This window comes from Aulostomus chinensis, chromosome 8 (assembly GCF_037954235.1).
Source record: "Aulostomus chinensis isolate RoL2024-O1b breed Wild chromosome 8, RoL_Achi_v1.0, whole genome shotgun sequence".
NCBI classification, from domain to species: Eukaryota; Metazoa; Chordata; class Actinopteri; order Syngnathiformes; family Aulostomidae; genus Aulostomus; species Aulostomus chinensis.
This window is the reverse complement of record NC_141327.1, coordinates 20290455-20311889: the sequence shown is the minus strand read 5'-3', so window position 1 is coordinate 20311889 and position 21435 is coordinate 20290455. Positions and strand designations below refer to the sequence as shown.

General features: G+C 39.4%; 1 long non-coding RNA gene across 1 annotated transcript in view; it reads left to right on the top strand.

The window, feature by feature from the left end:
- The window catches only part of LOC147257552 (uncharacterized), a 106544-nt gene extending 102679 nt beyond the window's left edge, over positions 1 to 3865 (top strand). Inside the window, exon 5 of the long non-coding RNA XR_015117482.1 lies at positions 2037 to 3865. This is a non-coding gene — a long non-coding RNA (uncharacterized LOC147257552). The remainder of the gene's footprint in view (positions 1 to 2036) is intronic.
- The last annotated feature ends 17570 nt before the right edge of the window (positions 3866 to 21435 follow it).

The window sequence follows — 21435 nt, the reverse complement described above, 5'->3', positions numbered from 1 at the left end:
GATGCGTCTGAGGTTAATTCGTTTAAAATTACATATGTTTTAAATTGCATTTTCATCTAAAAAAAACCAAAACAAAACATGCCTTATGTTAACAAAGTGAATGTTAAATGTGCAGTGTTTTCCTAAACTTATCAGGCTGCACAAATCCTCCCCCTTGCACAAATTGGCTGTGAGGGGAGATAATTATACGAGACAACATGTCTTGTTGATTCTAAGCAACAATAAACATGTTGTTCCATAACCATTTTTCCCCCCACAGCTTTAAAAAAAACTAAACAAGTTACAATGTTTCACAGTTTTACAATGCTTGTCATACTGTTTTTACAGCAACACACTCAGTATATTTACATGATGGTAAAAAAGTTGATTTAATATGTAAGCTTGGCTGAAACTGGACTTTTTAAACACATGTAAATGCAGTCCAATTGAAATGGCACTTTCCCAATAATTAACATACGTTGACGATGCTGGAGAGAGTCAAATTACTCAGCCATGTTAGAATAGAATCTGCCTGGTGTTTCTCCTCAAGTCCTGAGGTCAAAACAGCAGACAGTCAAGTGGGATATGATCATGACAGGCATAAATACGTCAAAAATAGAGCATTTCTTGGCGGACGAGGAGATTAAGCTTTTACTGTCGTAGCTGAAGGACTTTTTCTTGCGTTGTCTTTGAATTTAAAGTGTCTGACTACAGTTCAGCCGTGCTTGTGAACCCACTTGGCGTCCCGGCAGTTTGGCACCAGCTGCATCACTCAATGCAAGCGCCCGTTTCCTCACTTCTTACTTCATATGACTTAACAAAAAGAAGAGTTAGCAACATTAGTCCACAGTAGCAGTATCTATGGGCAACACATGGGATCTGATTTGAAATGCTTATTTTTTTTTCCATTACATATATTAAGGGGGAGGTTGGAGCAACAATAAACCCGACATTTTTAGAGCAGCATATCTTTGCAGCAAAGATCTATTGCAACAGTGTAGCCTACAAAAAGGGTTGTGAGGCTTTCTGTGTGCGTGCATGTGGCGAAGCAGTCTTTAGTGGTCTCTCTCTCTCTCTCAGGCACATCAAAGTGAAGCACAGGCAATGCTAAGGTCCCTGCATCATGCCAGATAAGAGGAAGTTTCCATTAAGTCGCTTTGCCTCACAGGGATTAAAGAAAAAATCTCTCCCTTCTTCTTCTTAAAATGGTTTCCGGATGCTTTCCGCTTTATCATTCTTTTGCTTTTGTGCTGTGCTCCCTCTTTTACACCATTTATTGGTGTGGTGACATCTCTTTTTTTTCCCCCTCCACTCTCTCTTTAAAGTCTTTATTCATTTGGAGCCACAACGTGATGCCTTAAATGGATGTCTGGATGTCACACACGTGGGTGAAGCTGAAGCTGATTTTACTACTTCAGATCTCCGCTTGGATTCGTTTTTGGCTATTATAAATGTTTCTATTGATTATAGATCACATGACCAGAGACAGAAAGAGAAATAGCACCTATCTCTGCTTCTGTTCACTCTCAGCATGTTCAGCAGCATTTAATAAAAGCCCTCAGTAAACAAAACAGCATTATATTCTACATGCCCAGAACTCAACAAATGCAAGCTTAAATCCATCCTCACCATTTCTTCACCACAATTAAAAATATATTTTTTTTAAAGCTGTGAGAAAAGAAATGACTTCAGATATGGAGATAATTTTTATGTCCTTAATTAATTTACCCTGCACGGATCATTTGGGGAAATATATTGTCCATAGTAATTATATTAATGGAATAAATCTGTGCTCACACCGCAAGTTGAATGAGTTATTTTCTACATGACATAAGATAATCTTCAAAGTTTATAGAGTGAGTATGTCATGCAACATTTTGTCATTTAATGTGTCCAAATTACATCCGAGGTTATGGTGTGAATTCACATACGTGCTTTTGGAGCCTGCTGAGCTACTGTGTGCAGTGTTTTGTCATCTACCGCATTTCTAATATAATTATGGAGGGCATTTACACTGTCAGTAACAGTCTGTCTGACTTGGTAATGTGTTCCAACAGATACAATCATTTTAATTGCTGGGAAACTCCAGCAAGGGATTCTATCTCTCCCACTGATCCAGGCAACTGTGCAGCGAGTGCTCATCATTCCGTGTGAAGCTGGATAGACTGTGAATCCCAGATGATCCATGCCAAATAGATGGGAGACTCGCTGCAGTGGCCTGGAGAGAACCCTCTCTAGGATCCTCGTTTCCACCATTGTTGATAATACTGATACCACTCGCCACGTGAGGATTTTGTTAAAAGTGTGCACGGGATGGTCATCCATTGCAATCACAGGTTGCATGACTGTGCTTCTGTATTGTAAAATATTTCACCTCATGACGTCCAGCGTTTCGAGAGTGTCTCACTGCAGCGTTGAGGCTTATTTGAGTGAAACGGGATACGGATTAAGGAAACAAAGTAAGGAAGAATGTCCTTGGATTACTAAAAAAAAGTGTGTGTATCAAATACTTTGCTCTATGTAGATGATAAAACAATCCTCTGGAAAAATACCTTGAAAATAATCTGGAGCTGTCACAGATCCCAATTCCACCAAATTACAAATTTGCGAAAAGGCAATTGACCAAAGTAAACCGACATTCCATTTGCCCTTGCAAGCTAATGTATATTTGTAGATCGATAGTTCACATGCGGCTAAAAATTGAAGATTGACGGATGGATGTCCTGATATAGTCGGTCGAAATGGGTTGATTCTAAATTTATGCAAGCTTTGCATTTCATTTTGTTTTACTGGAAGAAAAACTGATTGGATTTTCCTCGTTTTTTTTTTTTTTTTTAATTACGTATATTTTGGAAAAGGTGAACAATATAATCAAGGATCTGATCTTAAACACTTCAAAAGTCATTTTTCCATTTCTGCTGAATGAAAGGTTACCATCATTAGTTTCTGCAAAGCACGTTGACGTTCATCAGTGAAGATAAGAAATGCCGATTTTTGGTGAGCAAATTCATTTATCTCATCAGGTAATAGAAGAACATGTAAAACGCCACACGAATGAGGTGGAACCATTGGCATAAATCCAGTAGGGGGCGGTCATGCATGTGAAAGTTATTTGCAAGCTGCAATAATAATAATAAAAAGAATAAACCACTGCTGCATTTCCACATGCTCAGTTGCCCACAAACGGTGTGATTCGAATGAACAGGGGGTGTGAAACACTTCGGGCAAGTTGTCAAAGGTAAGTTGTGGCAACTCAATGCACCCTCAAAATCTAGCCATGACTATTTAATTCATCGCGGTAGCAACTTCCTGTTGCACCCCATGTTTTCCACCACAGAAATAGAAGGTGACCTTTTTAACTTGTTATGTCAGTGCGGTCTGGATTCAGAGAACTCTCAGCAATTTTATTCACAGACCTCTTCTGTCAGTAGGACGAAGGAAAAATCCAAAAATCGAATCACACAAAAATCTTCTGATGCAGTGAGTGGATGTTGAAGTGGATGGGATGTGACTTGTTCAGTCAAGTGGAGATCCAACTTTTTAGAGGTACTCTTGACCAGTGTTAGAAAAGTGCTTTTGTTTGTTTGTGTGGCCCTGGGCTGTCTGTGCATGTGGAGAATTGATTAAGAGAACTTTGTGTAAAAAGTCAGCGAGTTCATGTCATTATCCACATGGGAAGCCAGTGTGTGCTGTTTTTTTTTTCTGTTTGTTTGGTTTTCTGTCTTTTTGGACCACAGGCCACATTTTCTGATTGTATATAGATTTTGTTTATTTGGTAGAGATAAAAAAATAAATAAATAAAATTAGCACGACTTCCTCACTAGTTCTTCTTTCTTACTTTGGTCAGTGTGTACTCCAAAACTTGTACAGTACTTTGAGTTAAGCATAGAAGAAATTAGTCACATGATACTTTCTTTGAAGTGGCAACTCCACACAATTTAGAGAGCACTTTCATAAAAAGTAAAAAAATAGATGTCCAGTAAAACAAATCTAGAGGCAACAGGTTTATCATGTCAAACAACATTTGGATCTACAGGGACATTTTAATGCTCTTGATTTAATGACCCCCCCCCCCCCCCAACTCATTTTAATGTATCCTAGGTTGTGCATAATCTCTACGGATTGAATTTATCAACAGTTCTTGATTCCATCACTACTCTGTCTAGATTTTCAACTGCTGACCACAATCCTGACACATTCTCTAAACCTCACATGTCCATCCGCAGGTATTTATGGCATAAACAGGTCAATTTTTAGATTCAATCGCAGGTTTCGATCGAGGGAAAACAAATGAAAAGCCCGCAGAACTTAATGATACATCAAGTAGTGCAACGAATTTCTGAAAATATTTCCACTAAATAAATACTTTACATTTAATAGGTGCATGACTGTCAATTCCCGACTCACCATATAATTAAACCACTGGATTATAAAGTGAGTCACGCTTTCAATCACTGATGGTAAAAGAAATGTTTATGAAGCTGGGGATATATTTCTTGTTAACGTTCTGAAATGTTTCAACTTTGAGGTTAATCTCATCTCTCAGCTTTATATTAGATTCAAGTCAGAGCATTTTTCACCTGCAAACCGGCTGTGAGAAAATGTCATTTGTTAATAAGAATAATGTTCTTCCTGAAAACAACTATTTTATTCCGCTAGTTGACACTGAGCCTGGGGCTGCATTGTCTCAGCCAGTGTCTCATCAGACGAGAGAGGCAAATCGCACAATCATAAAATTTATTATACACTCGCAAGGTGATTTGCTATTTGCTCCAGCCAGCGTGAAGGTTATCACTACCGCTCATTTGTTGTGCAAAAGTCAAATACTGTATATAGTCAGCCACGTGACTGTTGAAAAGCTGGGAATATTAAACTACCTACATTATGATCATTTATCTTATATCTCTAAAGAGTTTTATCTTGATCCTTTTGTGCGTGGAAAAACTGAAAAGAATGTAAAATGATGAGCACTTGAGTGTGAACTGGCAGTAGAGCTGCAGTCTGACGAGTCCAGTAGGTTAACATGGCTCCCCTCGCCACACTCACACCGGAAGTGGTTCACCATAAGAGAAGTAAAAAAGGAACTGTTGTACGGGAGCAGATCATGTCTTTTCTTTAATAAGAACTGCATCAAGGGTCTTTTTATTCTTAAAATCATTCATCAGTTTAAAAAGAGAAAGGTTTATGACAATTTAGGTCAGTGTTTGTATCATTATAAAGATGGAGGAGAGAATTAAAACCAACGGACCACAGTTCTCTATATTTTTAAGACCCGTGCGACCATTATCTTTACCAAGAAAGGAAAACTGACCTGAAATCGTAGAGAAAGATTGTCCAAATTGTGTGTGTGTGGGGGGGGGGGGGGGGACAAAAAATTCAAAAATGGATTCAAACTGACCTCCGAGCTCAAGGTGCAGACGTTTCAAATCGCACCATCTGTCATTGTCTGAATGGAAGTGGGCTCCATGGTCGAAGATGTGAAACACAAAAAAGCTGCTGACAAGTCACGGTCATTCTGGGGAAATGTCCTTTTGTACAGATGAAACTAAATTAGAGCTTTTTGGAGAAATCACACAAGCTCGATATTCACTCACACACACACACACACACACAATCAATATTAACAAAACAACCCACAGGAAAAGAAAATTAGAGATGTGTGATTTATTTCTTCTAGACGTGTGAAACAAAAAGAAATTAAAGGCCCTTGGTATTAACCCATTATTCTTGAAAAAGCGCCACCTAATCCGCCCACTGCTCCCTCCACCTCTCTATCCAGACTTTCCCCCCCTTTTATTGACATCGTGTGACTTTGTACATCCATGCAGTCCTAGACTACTTTCCCCTTTGTATTTAAAACCTATCTGCTTGTTCTTATGAGGAAAACTGGCTTATAAAAAAAAAAGGGGACTTTATAATCCTTGTGATGAGCGGATTACAGGATTTTAGATTATACCCCATTGTCTGACCTGTTCTGTACCTAATGAATCGTCAAGTTACTAATCAGATACTTACAAAGATCGTAGTTGTAATGCAGCACTGATTTCACATAATGACAGCATGATGAAAAGCACTGCAGCTGTGGGTGTCGTATTAAAAACAGTCACTTATCTTTCAAAAGCCAGTGGGAGTTGCCATGGATGGTTCTTAAGACATGATGAGTTCAGTTCATTTCACCAAACGCTCATTTTTGAAATTGTGTCCTACCAGCAATTAAGCAATTCATAGGAAAATGATAAATAACATAAATATTATTTACTAGTTGGACTGATAGTTCAGGGGGAACAATAGTAGTGCAAATGCAGCTGAGAGAATTTTAGGGTAAAAGGAAAAAAGCAAAGCATGGAAAATCACAAAAGACAGAAAGCTGTGTCTGTTAAATCTGAGGAGAGTCATAGTTTGAATGCATTTAAAAGGTAGATATTCGCGTAAAACGGTCAAGTTAGAAAATCCTATCCTAGGTTGTCTGTTTTAGGGCTCAATATAGCTCCAAATTCAAGATGGAGGTCCCTCGACCTCTCACCTCAAGCCATCAGATGGAGAATGGGCTCTCTGGGTATCCAAGGGTCGTCTTTTTGCAGACTCGTCCACTTTATGTTAACACCTTGTAGTTTGGGTCTAAAACAATGCAGTTTTTGTTTTTGTTTTGCATGCAGATAAAAGTAAGAATTATTTTTGCCTATTGCAAAATGTTGCATTTTGACTATTTCTTGATGTTGTGGGCCCTGAGCAATCCCGAAGTTGCATAAATTGGATTTAAAATTGGGTTGTGGATCTCTGATGTAATACGCCACGTATCTAGAATGGGACCCAGAACAGCTCTGCTATAAGTTCTTTGCCTTTGGAAAAACAATCAAAGTCAAAGTTTGGGGTTGAACGTGATTACGCACTACACACATTCGATTCTTGTACATCAATACTATTTTGGCCAACCCAAGTACATACAGTACCTTAGAGAGCACACAATTAGAAGCGCCTTTGAACATACAGCAATGAAGTCTACCCAGAGAGAGACTTCTTCCTCGGTCTGCCCGCCTGGAGTCCATGCTGAGTAAAGGCCTTCAATTATTCCGTCTTGTTCTGATGAATTCTTTAATGCGGTGGTGGACCAAAACACGTGTTGCATTTTGGAAACAAGGAAAATGGCCAGCAGGGCTGAAGTCAATGGGATTCTTGGTAACTACAGTGCACATTTTGTAGGTCCTTGTTTTATTTCAAATTTACATTCACCTCTCGTGCTTTTTTTTTTTTTTTTTCCATGTTCTACAGCATTTTACCATGAATTATTTCCACATACACACAAATGGCAGAATGTTCAGAGTTAGGTGGTGGAACTAATCCTCACAAAGGCGGGTAGGGATCAGAGAATTTGGTCATAGTAGGATGGCCTTTTAATCTCTGTATCTTTTTCTCTTTTCACATTCAAATTAAAAAGCCAATTTCTTCAATAGTAGCTTGCATCGGACTGGCTCTCTGCTGTTCTTTCTCTCTCTCTCTCTCTTTGCCCCCCCCCCCCCATCCTTTGTACCAGTAAAAACCATCGTCCACGGTTCTGAAATAGTCTGTAAGCTGTTGTAGTGCTTAAATTTATGCAAGTAGATCCAGTAAACCCATGATGCTGCTCTTCAAGGTGCGCAGAGTCCTGCTCTTGTGCTGTGTGCGTTCCCCCTGGATCTGACCAGCTGGACGCTGCATGAGGACCACTACCGGACCTCACCGCTCTGCAATGAGCCAACTGCTCCGATTACTACGGAAATAGAAAGGTTTGAGTTTGAGAGAAGAAAAAAAAGAAGCAGGAAATTGGAATGTACGGCTTGTTGCCTCATGATGTGATGATGTTTGGCTGCTGTTTCAAAATTAATATGAAGTCTTTATTAACTTGGACTGTTTTCTCCTTTGTTTAAAGACAACCCCCATCATTGGAGAATGTTGGCCCTCCGTCTCCCTCCTGCCACATTTTTAATAACTTTTCTGTTTGCATAGTGATTCTCGCCACACATCATCACCACTTCATTCCGTTTGCATGTTTTAATTAATTATTCAGTTTTATCAGTGTTTTTTATTGAACATGCAGCTATATTGGGGTTTTTTTTGCGTGATGCGTTGGATTTCGTTTGATTGGTTCTCTTGTTGTATTTCATGGTTGTTACGGATCAGCTGCGAATAAAACACTTGCAGTATGAACGATATGAAGCAAATTGCATGAACTGCAATTTCCATCGTCACTTTAACTTCTTTGTTGGGTTGGACATGTTAGATATTTCTCTTCAGCCTCTGAGTTTCCAGTCTTGTCAGCATGAATGCACAGACATTGTCCTCATCAAATCATGAAGCACTGACATCCATGCTGGTGACCTTTTGATTGGTGGAGAATTAATTAAGTATAGTGTTGACACTGAAACTTTCTAATGACAATAGAAGCCATGGAATTTAACTTGGATGTATTATATATTGATAAATTAAAGCCAGACGATCTCTTGTGAGTCCTTGAAGCATGTTCCTGATTTTGGAGGGGAATAGCAGCTGCAATATGCTACGTGTTCTCACGGGATTCCCAAAACTCTTGTCGATGCTACGCTGAAAGGCTGCTAAAAGTGACAGGTACAGTGGCTGTGGCTTCTTCTACTCATCCAGCAGCTGCAAGGGGAGTCACCAGCATGGACACGAGTCCCCACAATAATTGGCTTCATTAGTGCTGTATATTGCAACAAAAAGCCAATTACTGCTGAATTTAACCTATAAAGCACTGTTAATAGCAGTGATATCAGTGAAATAAATTGTAATTGTCACACAAACGTAAAAAAAAAGTAATGTCGTCCTAGCAGGCGAGGACAGTTTACTGCTTGATTATTAATTAAATGTAATTAAAAGTCTCTACATACTGTGCTTTTTAAGCCATTTCATAAATTATTCAATAACTGAGTCAGTGTTAATTGTTCAGTAAAAATTCACTGGAATAATTCCATATAAATAGTTATGAAAACAATTTAAGCTGACTGCAGAAGATTGAGATAGTCCTTATTTGGTCAATCTCTCCCTCTCCTCTCTTTCTTGCTGTTTCGCTCTGGCTGTGCTCTCCATCCACTCTGGCTTATTCTCTCTTTCCTCTCATTGTGTCATCTGCTGTTCTCCCACTCCTCCCTCTCTTCATCCCCCCCCCCCCACACTTGTTCCTCCCCCTCTTTTGCCCCTGGAACTCATGCATATTCTTTCTCTGAGCTTGAAGGAATTCAACATTCCTTCCCCAGCTCTGACGGAGGGGCAGCTTCTACAGGCTCTTGTGCCTGAGGACGTTATGTTTAGAAGGGTTATGGGGGTCTTTCCCTCATGACCTCCTCAGTGCTATCAACCCACTTTGCAGCAGGAGCCATTTCTCCCTCAGCACTCACACTTATGTCCCCTAAGCTCCTATAAACAACAAAGATCCTCCGATGATCATGAATATGCTGAATTTTCCACCACCATTTATTGGGGGATCACGGTGAGAAGAGAGGATATGCAGATACATACATATTTTTTTCAAGATTGTAGATAAGACAGTGCACCAACTTTGACATCACCCTTGGGCTCAACAACAAGATGGTAGTGCTTCAGATACTTTGACTTGCCTTGCACTTTTGCTTGAAGGCTCTCATGTTGCGATGTTTCCCCTATACACACACACATATATATATATATATATATATATATATATATATATATATACTGTATATGGCTATATACAGTTATTTATACAATCAAATACCTCAGGAGAAGAGAAAACCGATTGTCCCTTATTCATACACGTACCTTTTCCCTCTCATTCATTTAGTTGTAAAATAGAAACAAAATCACATGATATTTACTCGTATGATACTCATGTCAGCATTTGGCTCCACAGGGGAAAAGTGGTGTTGTGGCCGAAAATTTGCCTCTGGACTGAAGTAAGGCTGGCAGCCTTACGGAGCAGAAATTACCCTCGACATAACCTGCTGCAATTTTCATCAGAACGGAGTACACGAGGCCATTTTGTATTTTAGGAGTAATTTGAACTATTTCTCTGAAGTTAAACACTTGTGGTAATTTTTTTTTTTTTTTTTTTTAGGATTAAATGAAAGAGCCATTGCCTCAGCGAACTCTTAGATTGTTTCCAAATATTCATGAAGCTGCCGCAGAATTACATCTCCAGGTATGCGCAGTGAGAGAAGAAGAAGAAGGAAAAGAGAAGAAAGAATTTGTGCACAGAAGCAAATGAAGGGGAAACTATTTACTCGCCTGCTGCTGCTATGCTAATGGAGGTACATGGTGTGCTACAGAAGGGAGTGAGATGATATTAAATTTCAGTACTGGAATTCTCACCCTATACAGCTTAGGAGAGACTAGACGGTAAAACTCCAGCCGTGCAGAGATAACACTGAGAGTGGGTATCCAGTGAGACCATGAGATTGAAGCACTTTTGGCTCTTCAACATCACTCTTGTGCTAAGACTGGATACAGTGACTGTGTATGGAGTACAATGTACAAGCAGCGAGTGCAGAGGCAGAGAGGGAGTTATTTCCTCCAAAGTGACATACACCGCTTGTTAGCAGAATGAAGTGTAGTAGAGGGAGAAATAAGAAAGCGATGCACCTTCAGCACACTTAAGTGAAGCGTGAACAAGATGCACATTCAGCTCTTCAACCGCTGGAGCTAAAGCCGTATGAAACACTGCGTTGTCCCCTGGACATAGATGTTGTCATTGGCTCTAGTATCAGCCTGGTTTGCTGGTAGCCCTCCAACGTGACCAATCCGTGCTACAGTGAGAGCAGCATTAGCACTGAAATGAAAAAGATGTTTCTGGCTGAGCAGAGTAGCAAATATTTGCTTGTTGGGAGAGCGATGGTATAGGTCATGGGTCGGCAGCCCGCGTGTCTGGAGCCGCATGTGGGTCTTTTATCCCTCTGCTGTAGTTCCCCGTGGCTTTGGAAAGTAAATAATTCGTATTTTATTAAAATGTATTTTATTTCAATCTGTCAGTTTTTTTTAATGTAATTCTAAATTTGAAAATTATGGGGATCTTGTAGCATCAAAATAAAATTGGTGGAACACCTGCCAGCACGCAATTTATGCCCAACCGTGGATAAATCCAAGAAAAGAGAAGTTTCTGCTTTTGTTGCATGTAGAAATAAAAAAAAAAATTCTCTGTAGCGGTTCATGGATTTCATAATGGTTAAAAAAAAAAAAGATATATGCAGTGTTATCTTCATTTTAGATGTCAAAAGGGTTTTGTAGCTCCTGATGTTTTCTTTTCTATGATAATCAGGTCCAAATGGCTCTGAGTGTTTAAGGTTGCCGACCCCTGGTGTAAGCCATTGTGAAAATGGCTGCAACACACAGTCGTACTTGACCTTTGAGTAACATGCGGTTGCTTCCGTGACATTTACAGTAGGTAAGTGAGGACCCCAGCTTAGTGAATTGATGGGGTCCTTTGCTGGGGTGGGCCCAGACTGAGTGGAAAGACAGGCTGACATTAGCATTCTAACATCTGCAGACACAGACGTACCATCGAGTGACCGCAGTGCCAGTGCCCAAGGCAGTTACAGCTTTTCAATCTCAGTGGTTTTTAGTTTTAAAATGTTTTTAATTTCAGCATCTTAATGCTGCATTTCTGAAAAGTACAAACCACTAACACATTACATTTTTCACATTCCAGTTGTGTCACAGTGCCATTCGGACTGTTTATTTGTACTGTAGTGTCATTGATTTAGTCATGGACTCACTTCTTGACTTTTACTTCATACTCTAAAGTTCTGTTTTTTGCGTTGTTTCGTGGTGCATCATTTCTTTCAGTTACATCCTGTTTTACTTTGAAAATCTCATCACGCTTGCACTTTGCTGACTTTACTTCCTTCCTTTGTCTAGTTTCCCTCCTTCTTTCCAGGCTCACCTGTATCTGTTGGTGAATCAGTCCTCAACAGTCGCAGCCCAGTGTGTCTTATCCAATCAGATCCTTCCCTGCCCTCACGTTGTCCCTCCTGTTTCTTGTTGTGTGAGTACTTGAGTTTGCATTTTAATTTGGTTTGCTGTTTTTGGTCGGTTCTTTTGTTGTGCTCCTTGTTTCCTCATGTTTTCCTGCCTTTTTTTTTTTTTTATTCCAGCTTATTTCCCAATGTCCCGTAAATTTAGATTAATTACCAAATTATCATAAATTCATCATCTCCTGGTAGATTTTTACTCAATTTTCCACTTTGCTTCAAATCAAAATAAACTTTTCCAACCTCCATAGGTACAGATGCAATTATTAATTATTAATTAAAGCTGCACATCTTCATTTACACTCCCACAATTATGCATAAATGGGTGGAGTTGTGCTCTCACGTGTAAGAATGTCTCAAGGCTCTACGTTGAGTCCACTGTACCAATTTATCTCTAACCCACAGCAAAAATATCTCAATCATCATCATCAATTAATACTAGAACTGTATTGACTTATAGTGCATTCAAGAGCAAATGAAAGAAACTTTAACAGAGAAGTAATAGCTTCAATATCGATTTAAAAAATTATGAAACCGGTCTTGTACATAATTTGAAATTAAGTTTAGAAACTTAACTGTTCATTGACATTGCAGAAGGCAATCAGTGAATTTGGCAAACACATTTAAAAAGTAATAATTTGTTTACCCAGGGACTTTGTGTCTGGAAAAAGTGAAAATATTCTTTTCTAAAGTAATAATGCCTTCATAATAACATTAGGAGCTCTCCTCCAATGTGGGCACTGCAATTGAAAATGCGATATCTACACATCCCGCCCGGTCAAAGCAGCAGGATAACCACATTTACAAACCTTTGTTCGTGCACATGAATGCAGTTTACCACGGACCAGCATTTTCTTTCAAATTAAAAATTGTAAAGTTGTTGGTACTCTTTGGAAAAGGCTGACCTTCGGTTTGACATGACCACTAAAAGTCCGGCTTACCCTCAGTTTCACAAACGCCAGGAGCGACAGAGCCGGTGACGCTGGGCTGAATGGGCCTGCAGCAGCTAGATAGCTCGGCGCTCTTAAACAAAGCACAATCCATCTGAAGAGCTTCTTTTTGTATGTTGGGTTTAGCAGTAATGAGTGGGATACAGCTTATATGTAAGTGCTGAAGTAAATGCATAAATCGTTGGCTTTGTGCTAACTATTTGAATTGTGGTGACAGCAGTACATTATTATGTTCGGGAGGCCAAACTTAAAGATGTTAAAAAGCTTAGCAGTAAGATGATGTCCCTTTGTACTAAAAAAATACATAAAAATATCAAAATTGATGTTTTGTAAAAAGCAGAAAGTATAGAATATACAGTGAAGCAGACCAGAAGAAAGGGTAAGTGTGTGTGTGTGTGTGTGTGTGTGTGTGTGTGTGTGTGTGTGTGTGTGTGTGTGTGTGTGTGTGTTGGGGGGGGGGGGGGGACAAAGTCTGTCACATAATATCGAAGTATTTAAGCTTCTTGCTCAATATTATTATTGCCAGAGATCAGATCTTGGTTGAATGAGGTGGTTTCACAGTTCACTTGGGAGAGTTTGAATCAGCCTGTTGTAGCTGATGGGGTTTATTTAAAGGAGCTGTAGTAAAAATGAATGATGCATGTGGGTGTGCATTAGTGTTTATGACTGTTGCAAATGTGATCAGTGAAGGGTCTTCCATTTATTTCAATTGATGGACAAACCAATATAAAATCAGTATTTTATGAAGGAGGAAGTTATATAATACAGACTTTTTTTCTCTATTATCTATACCAACTTGTCCTTTGCAAAGTCCTAGAGCGTTCCAGCTCACCCTGAATGGCAGAAGAGTCTTGACAAGTAACAAGTAGGTTGCATAGCTGGTACACTCAAACACAAACAGGCAATTAGAGTTAACACAACTTCCATATCCAGGAAATGACTGTGACGCATTGTGGCAGCAACATGGGGCAACATGCTAGGAGGATTTTGCTTGTTATAAGGATTGCAACTTTCCTATACTGACCTTTTTCATCTTTAGAGCCCATTAAAGCCCTTTATGATATTGTATTTTTTTTTCTGTGTCTCTTGAGCATGTCATAGCAGGTTTATAGGCTTAGATGTTCTAGATTATTTTATCTACTGAGATAACATTGAACATGTAGCCAGAAATAATGAGTTTTTGGTTTCTGCTTGCCAGAGGTGTTCACTTTCTGTTACGGCTCCAATAGCAGGATCTTTTGTGTGGGTTTCTTAGCTTTATAAATGACATGATTTGAAAAAGGCTGGTATCATATCTATTAGTTTTGGGTAATCGTACTTAAAAGCGCAGATTCATCTTCATAACTTTGTGACTGTTGTTGAAAAAAAAAAACCCAAAAACAACAAGTCCTCCAAGTTCATGTTCAAACGCTTGGGTAAATGCCAAAAATCGCCACTGGCAACTCGGACACAAAGACGGAGTGTCAGAAATATCTGTGTCCATCCGTCCTTATATGGCTTTTCTCTCATTCACCATTTCTCTACTGCACATCTATGCATCTGTGTCTCTTGTTACCATAACAACCAATGAATCCGGTGCCCTTCAAAACAATTAGCATTCAACACTGTCACTCCTGCCAACATCAACCTCATCCACTCATCACAGAAGCTCGTGGGCCCTGGAATACAAAGCAGCATAAAGGAGATGTAGGTGGCGTGTGTTCGAAGGGTGTGAGTCCATGGGCAGTACTGCATGTACGTATAGACCAATAAAACAGCCACTGGCTTTCTGCCTGAAATATCATTTACCACACTAAATGCATTGCTGCTGTCAAGATTTCAGGGAGATGCTGGATGAATCCTTGCTCAAAGCTCTTTTTGCATAAGCTAAAGTACAATGCTCTGCGTGATGCCTTCTAATTGGTTTAATCCACCCCCTTTTCTGGTGATATGGCAAGCAGAATGTAATCACCTCCACTTACAAATCCAGCTCTTAATTGAGATGCATGGGACATGCTGGAGCCCAAGCTCAGACTGTTTAAGACATAAAACCAGAATTAAGTCATCATCCACACAAGAGGGAAATTCTAAATGCTGCGCATTTGCAAAGATGATCAGAAATGCATATCAGACAACCAGTGCAGGATTTGTGGCTGCACTGGCTGAACAGCTATAGCTTCATTCATCTTAACAAATGGCCCTGTGGTAAGACAGCAACCAGATCTGCGAAAAGCAGACAAGAAGTGACAACTGTAATAAGGTAATGTGAATTTCAGAAGGCTGTGGGGGCTCCGCTATCACACATCTGACGTGTTTGGGTTGGTACATCTGATTCAAAACAAGCATACGGATCCCCAGTGGAAATGGGAATGTCTCCCAAAAATATATATATTTTGTGTTATTTTATCTTTGATTCGGGGAAATCCTACTGAGATGAAATATTCTTCCTGGGAGTCCTGGTCAAAGTGGCAGAGGAAAAAGTAAAAATTCCATAGAAAAAGTATATACAAGGATGTTATATATCAAAAAAAAAGAGAAATACTTCAATATACAAATAACATTACGACATCATGTTAATTAACAATTTGTGATGCAACTCGATGCTATAGGTGAATATTTCAGGTTGAGGTCGACAAAATACAGAACTGAGCCGCTTTGTTAAAGTCAATACCAATGTAAAGAGAGCAGCTAGTCCATCTCATCTTTTCATCTCACTTCATTCATCGAAATGGGATTTTTATCTTAGGAACCACGGCTGTTCTACTGGCCTGCACCGAGAGCACCTAACAACTCTCTCTGTTGGAACCCAGTGGTGGCCCCTCCTCAGCCGTCTCTGTCTCTGACATCACAGATGGAAACCCCATGTTCCATTCTGCTGGCGTATCCTTTATCCATGTTTCGTGTGAAATACGACGTACTGATTTCTCAGATCAAGTACCAATGCTGCTTTATAAAAATATAGCTGGGACAAGCCCAATACCAGTTCCTGAGAACAATTAAGGACATATCCAACGCTAAGCCGACTGGTGCAGTGGCTTGGCGCTCCCTGAGAAGGTCATATTTGTATTGATTTTGATAGTTGTCAGATGAACCATGACCTCTGTAAGAACGAGCATGACATGAAATCAGCTGATGTAGTGGATACCGGTGGAGATCATCAGATCACCGTCACCAGTTTGGGGCCCAGACACGGCCAGGAGCAGAACTCCTACCAACACGGGATGTCATTATTGTTAAACCCTTTACTCCACTTACTCCTTCCTGTCACACACGCGTCCGATTGTTTCACCCGTGATGTGTTTTAAAATTACAGGTTGTTTGAAGGACGTGTTTTGTTTGCACACCAGTAATCCTCCTGTTGAGCATATTTGTTGCGGCGTTTTTTTTATATTCCACAATCTTTACTATTGATTAAGTATTTTATATACTGCACACGTGTGGCACTTCTCACAAAATAAGGTTTCTGATCATCCCAAAGTCTGTTCTGCAACAAAAGGCGTTCAGGAGATGGAGGGAGAATACAAAATGCGCCGTTCTTCTTATTGTGCCATCAATAGATGCATGATATTTTAAAACTTAACAAAAAAAAAAAAAAAAAGTTTGGCTAAGTTATCAATAATGAATTACATTCTGTGTAATAGAGTGTATTAATTGCATATTATCTTTTTTTTGCTGGGATCCCAAGAGGGATTGATTAAGTATAGCCTAGTGCTGTAGCCCTGGGGAACATCAGACATCCTCGAGAACAGCGGGGGGAAAAAGTTTTCGTGTTGATCTGCACTAGTACAGGGAGAGGGCTTTTTGTTATCGGTTCTTGTCCAAAAGTCTATTTTTTTAAACCTCAGAAGCAAAAATTATTGTGAAAGGTGATTAAATGGGTTGTGTTGCTGTGTTATAAGACAGTTTTACTCGGAAAACTATTCCTGTAGGGTTCGTTTCTTCATACGTACCACATTATGTAGAAAACTTTTGAGTTGCATTATACTCATACTGTATATTACATTACACTCCAAAAGGCTGAAGGAAAGGTCATCGCAGCCTTTTAGCCTTTGTGAGGGAGACGGAAAAGATATAAATCATCATAAGATCACCGTTTGAAAGAATAAACACTCTCACACACACACACACGCACACACACACGTACACACATACACACACATACAGCAAACTATGAGATGCCACAAGCCCTCTATCTGGTTACAAGATCTGTTCAGCTGCATTACACACATTGTTTTCAATTGAGTTAGCACTTCAGAAGAGATTCAATCAATTAAAGTGACATTGTTTCAGGCTGAGCGGCGTGGCTCAGAGGTAGAGTGGCTGTCTAGCACCCAAAGGGTCGCTGGTTCGATCCTCACTTCCCCAGTGACCATGTTGAAGTATCCTTGAGCAAGATACAGAGCCCCTAATTGCTCCTGATGACCCTGTGACAGACTGGCGACCCGTCAAGGGTGAACCCCGCCTCTCACCCAATGTCAGCTGGGATAGGCTCCAGCCCCCCCCCCCCCCCCCCCTCCGCCACCCTTAACAGATAAGTGGTATAGAAAATGGATGGATGGATGAATTGATGTTGCTGGCTGGCAGTCAAATGGAAATATTGAATCATCCAAGTATTCTGGCACCAATACGCCCTCACAGAAGGAGACCATTTGCCTGCTGAGTGTGATGCAGATTAATGCCCCCAAACATCCTAATTGCCTAATGAACCTTTTTCAAACAACAGAATTGTGATTTGAGGCATGCAACCCCCAAAGTCAAATACAAAGAAGCCATGTGAAAATATTCATTTGACTCCCAAGTGCTCTCTGACACACGATTCAAATATACAAATGAGCATGAAGTGATTGACACCAGAATTGCATTTATATTCAAATTATACAAATGCCACTAAACCTCAAGAATAACATTATCAAATCTTTCACATTGGCAGATCTTCCTGTTCCGCGTGTCATATCTTGACTCAGATTTGATTATTTTTCTCACTTTTATTGTGTAATCTAATGCCAGACATTTAGAAAACTCCCACATGTGAAAACCCACGTGAGGAAGAACAAAACCCTGGGTCGTCCAAGAAAGTGCCACTTCTTAGTCAAACGGGAGCAGAGCAATTGTTCTTTTCATCACAAGGCTTTTGTCTTCAGCGAAATCATTATAACATTTATTTTACCACCGTGTTTCTGGGCAGTTGTGATTCAATTCAAGCATTTCAATGAATCCTAAAGTAAAACGTGTGGATTTAATCAGAATCTGTCCACATTACAACAACATGATGCAGCAACAGCTTAAAAATTCCCAAATGGATGTTAAAGGAGGAAGCCAGGAAAAGACCCTGACCAGTTTAGCCGACAAACATTTTGATTTTGGCTTTTCCATGAGATTTTCTGATTGAAAGAAGAAAGTAAAGGACTAATCCCACAATCGTGAGGTGTTTCAACTGTATTTTTCTCACCCATATCTGAGTTGCTCTCTACTCCAGATACTAACCCCAAGGATCAAATTCCTCTTCTCCCATCCACCTTGCTATCAGTTGAGTATCAGCCATGATGGGGGTGCTAAGAACCAGATATTGTATGATAGAGGAGGTTGTTGTTGAAACGGGCATTACCCCCCCCCCCCCCAAAAAAAAGGGTCGTCACGGATTAGAGGCAACATTTGACAAAGCACTTTAGTCCATCCGTTTTACTGTAACTCAGCACTGCATCATCGATCCTTGCACGCAGGGTTTGTAGACATACAACCTTTAGTGACATCAGCATGGACACCAAAACAAACCCAGATGCCTGGATACCTGAAATACTTGCTGTGTGTACAGAAAGTAAAGAGTGGCAGCAGCATGGTTGACCTCAAGCTGAGAATGATCTTTGTAAAAAGGTTCCGAGGAACATTTGCGAGGCTGAATTCACACTGAAGCCTGTCACAACAAGAAAACATCCATATTTTTGCTCAGTTTAAGCTTCCTCCATTAAGAACGAGTGAAACTGATTTACAACACATTCAACTGTCACAGGAACTTCCATTCTAAAGACATCGTTTATTACTCTGATCTCAGCTGAGTCACCGCCGCGCGGCATCGTGAAACGCACAGAGCGATGACGTTAACCCAAGCAGCGTTGTAACTGGTAGAGATGGAAACTCTATCGCCATCCTTGATTAGGTCCTATTTCACTTTCATCTTTAAAAAGTAAATCCTTTTTAAAAGTGACATATGATGCATTACGTGTCACACCCCGAAGGGCAAAAAAAAAAAAATGCTATTTGTGCTTTCGCGCCTTGATTGTCATAGATAACAAGTGACATAAAGCATCGTAAGGGTTAAAAACAACGTGCTGGCCGCTGTAAAAATGCGGATATAATGTGTTTCCATAAGTAACAAAAGGTTACAACGAAAGACTTCCATGAATGCTTGATTGGATCTGAACAAATGTACTTTATTCACAGTTTTCACCGATTTTTCTCTTTTCTCATACATTCTGTATATAAATATACTGTAGAGGTAAGTGCAAAAACTAGCAACCCTGAGTGAATCAAATATCTATAATTTCTTCTAAAAACTTTGCATATATATATATATATTTTTTTTTTCCTGGCTTGAGTCGACATGACAAGTAATAAAGACAAATATTCAGTGACTGCTGTGATGTCTAGGTTTAGCACCATCATCAGACTCTTCCACGTTTGCAGAACAACAATTTGAACACGGTAAATTTAAACAACTGTCAATAATCACAAAAGTGACTCCTTTAACATTTCTGTAGTTATGAATGTGACAACAGTTTTTATGACTGCATGGGTAGAGCACAATGATTATGGTGGCAGGGGATAAACAACAGCAAGATGATGTTGAAAATGAAGTTTACTGATTACTTATCTGTGTTTAGGTATTTTTTGGTGCACAGATTCAACACATGCATTTCCCACGTGAGTCTGCAGCTGAGATTATTCACCAAAAATCGTATTTAGCCCTTCTGTTATTTCTAATGCTATATTATTTGTCACGCAGCTCAGTGAGTTTCACACTCTGGCACGTTTGCATGTCTCAACGACAAAATTAGAAGATAAAGTGGAAATTGAACTTGTCCCTCGTCATTGACTTCATATAGGTTATGTGTGTCGTGGAAAGGAAGGAATGTGCCTCTGCTCTGTTGATCTTGGATATGATTAGCTGGGTTGCACTGAGTTCACAGCATTAACTACCTCTTTAACCAAACGTCCACCCACTGCCAAGCCAAGTCATTGGGCCAATGAGGCACATTGTCACTGGCTTAGTGGAACTAAAGGCTTGTTTAATGATCTTTAGTACCACTCTTGGCTTGGCTATATTCATGAAAGGGTGTTGGGTTTGCGTCTGTAAGCAGCTCTGCACTGGGCTTATGTGAAATTGATCATCCATCTATCTAGCTATCTGTCTGTCTGTCTATCTATCCATCTATCTAGCTTTCCATCTATCTAGCTTTCCATCTAACTATCTCTCTATCCATCTATCTATCTATCTATCTATCTATCTAGCTATCTATCCATCTATCTATCTATCTATCTATCTATCTGTCTGTCTGTCTGTCTGTCTATCTATCTATCTAGCTAACCATCTATCTATCTATCTATCTATCTATCTATCTATCTATCTATCTATCTATCTATCTATCTATCCATCTATCTAGCTAACCATCTATCTATCTATCTAGCTTTCCATCTAACTATCTCTCTATCCATCTATCTATCTATCTATCTATCTATCTATCTATCTATCTATCTATCTATCTATCCATCCATCTATCTAGCTATCATCTATCTAGCTTTCCATCTAACTATCTCTCTATCCATCTATCTATCTATCTATCCATCTATCTATCTATCTATCCATCTATCTATCTAGCTATCCATCTATCTATCTGTCTGTCTATCTATCTATCATCTATCTATCTATCTATCTATCTATCTGTCTATCTATCTCTATCCATCTATCTATCTATCTATCTATCTATCTGTCTGTCTATCTATCTGTCTATCTATCTATCTATCTATCTGTCTGTCTATCTATCTATCTGTCTGTCTATCTATCTATCTGTCTATCTATCTATCTGTCTTTCTATCTATCTATCTATCTATCTGTCTATCTATCTCTATCCATCTATCTATCTAGCTATCCATCTATCTGTCTGTCTATCTATCTGTCTATCCATCTATCTATCATCTATCTGTCTATCAATCGTCTATCTATCCGTCTATCTATGTATCTATCTATCTATCTATCTATCTATCTATCTATCTATCTATCTATGTATCTATCTATCTATCTATCTATCTATCTATCTATCTATGTATCTATCTATCCGTCTATCTGTCTATCCATCTATCTATCTATCTATCTATCTATCTATCTATCTATCTATCTATCTATCTATCTGTCTGTCTGTCTGTCTATCTATCTATCTGTCTGTCTGTCTATTTATTAATAGATATTTAATAGATATAGGTATTTATTAATTGCTTTTGTATGGAAAAAATATATATGAGTAAACAAACCCTTCCTGTAT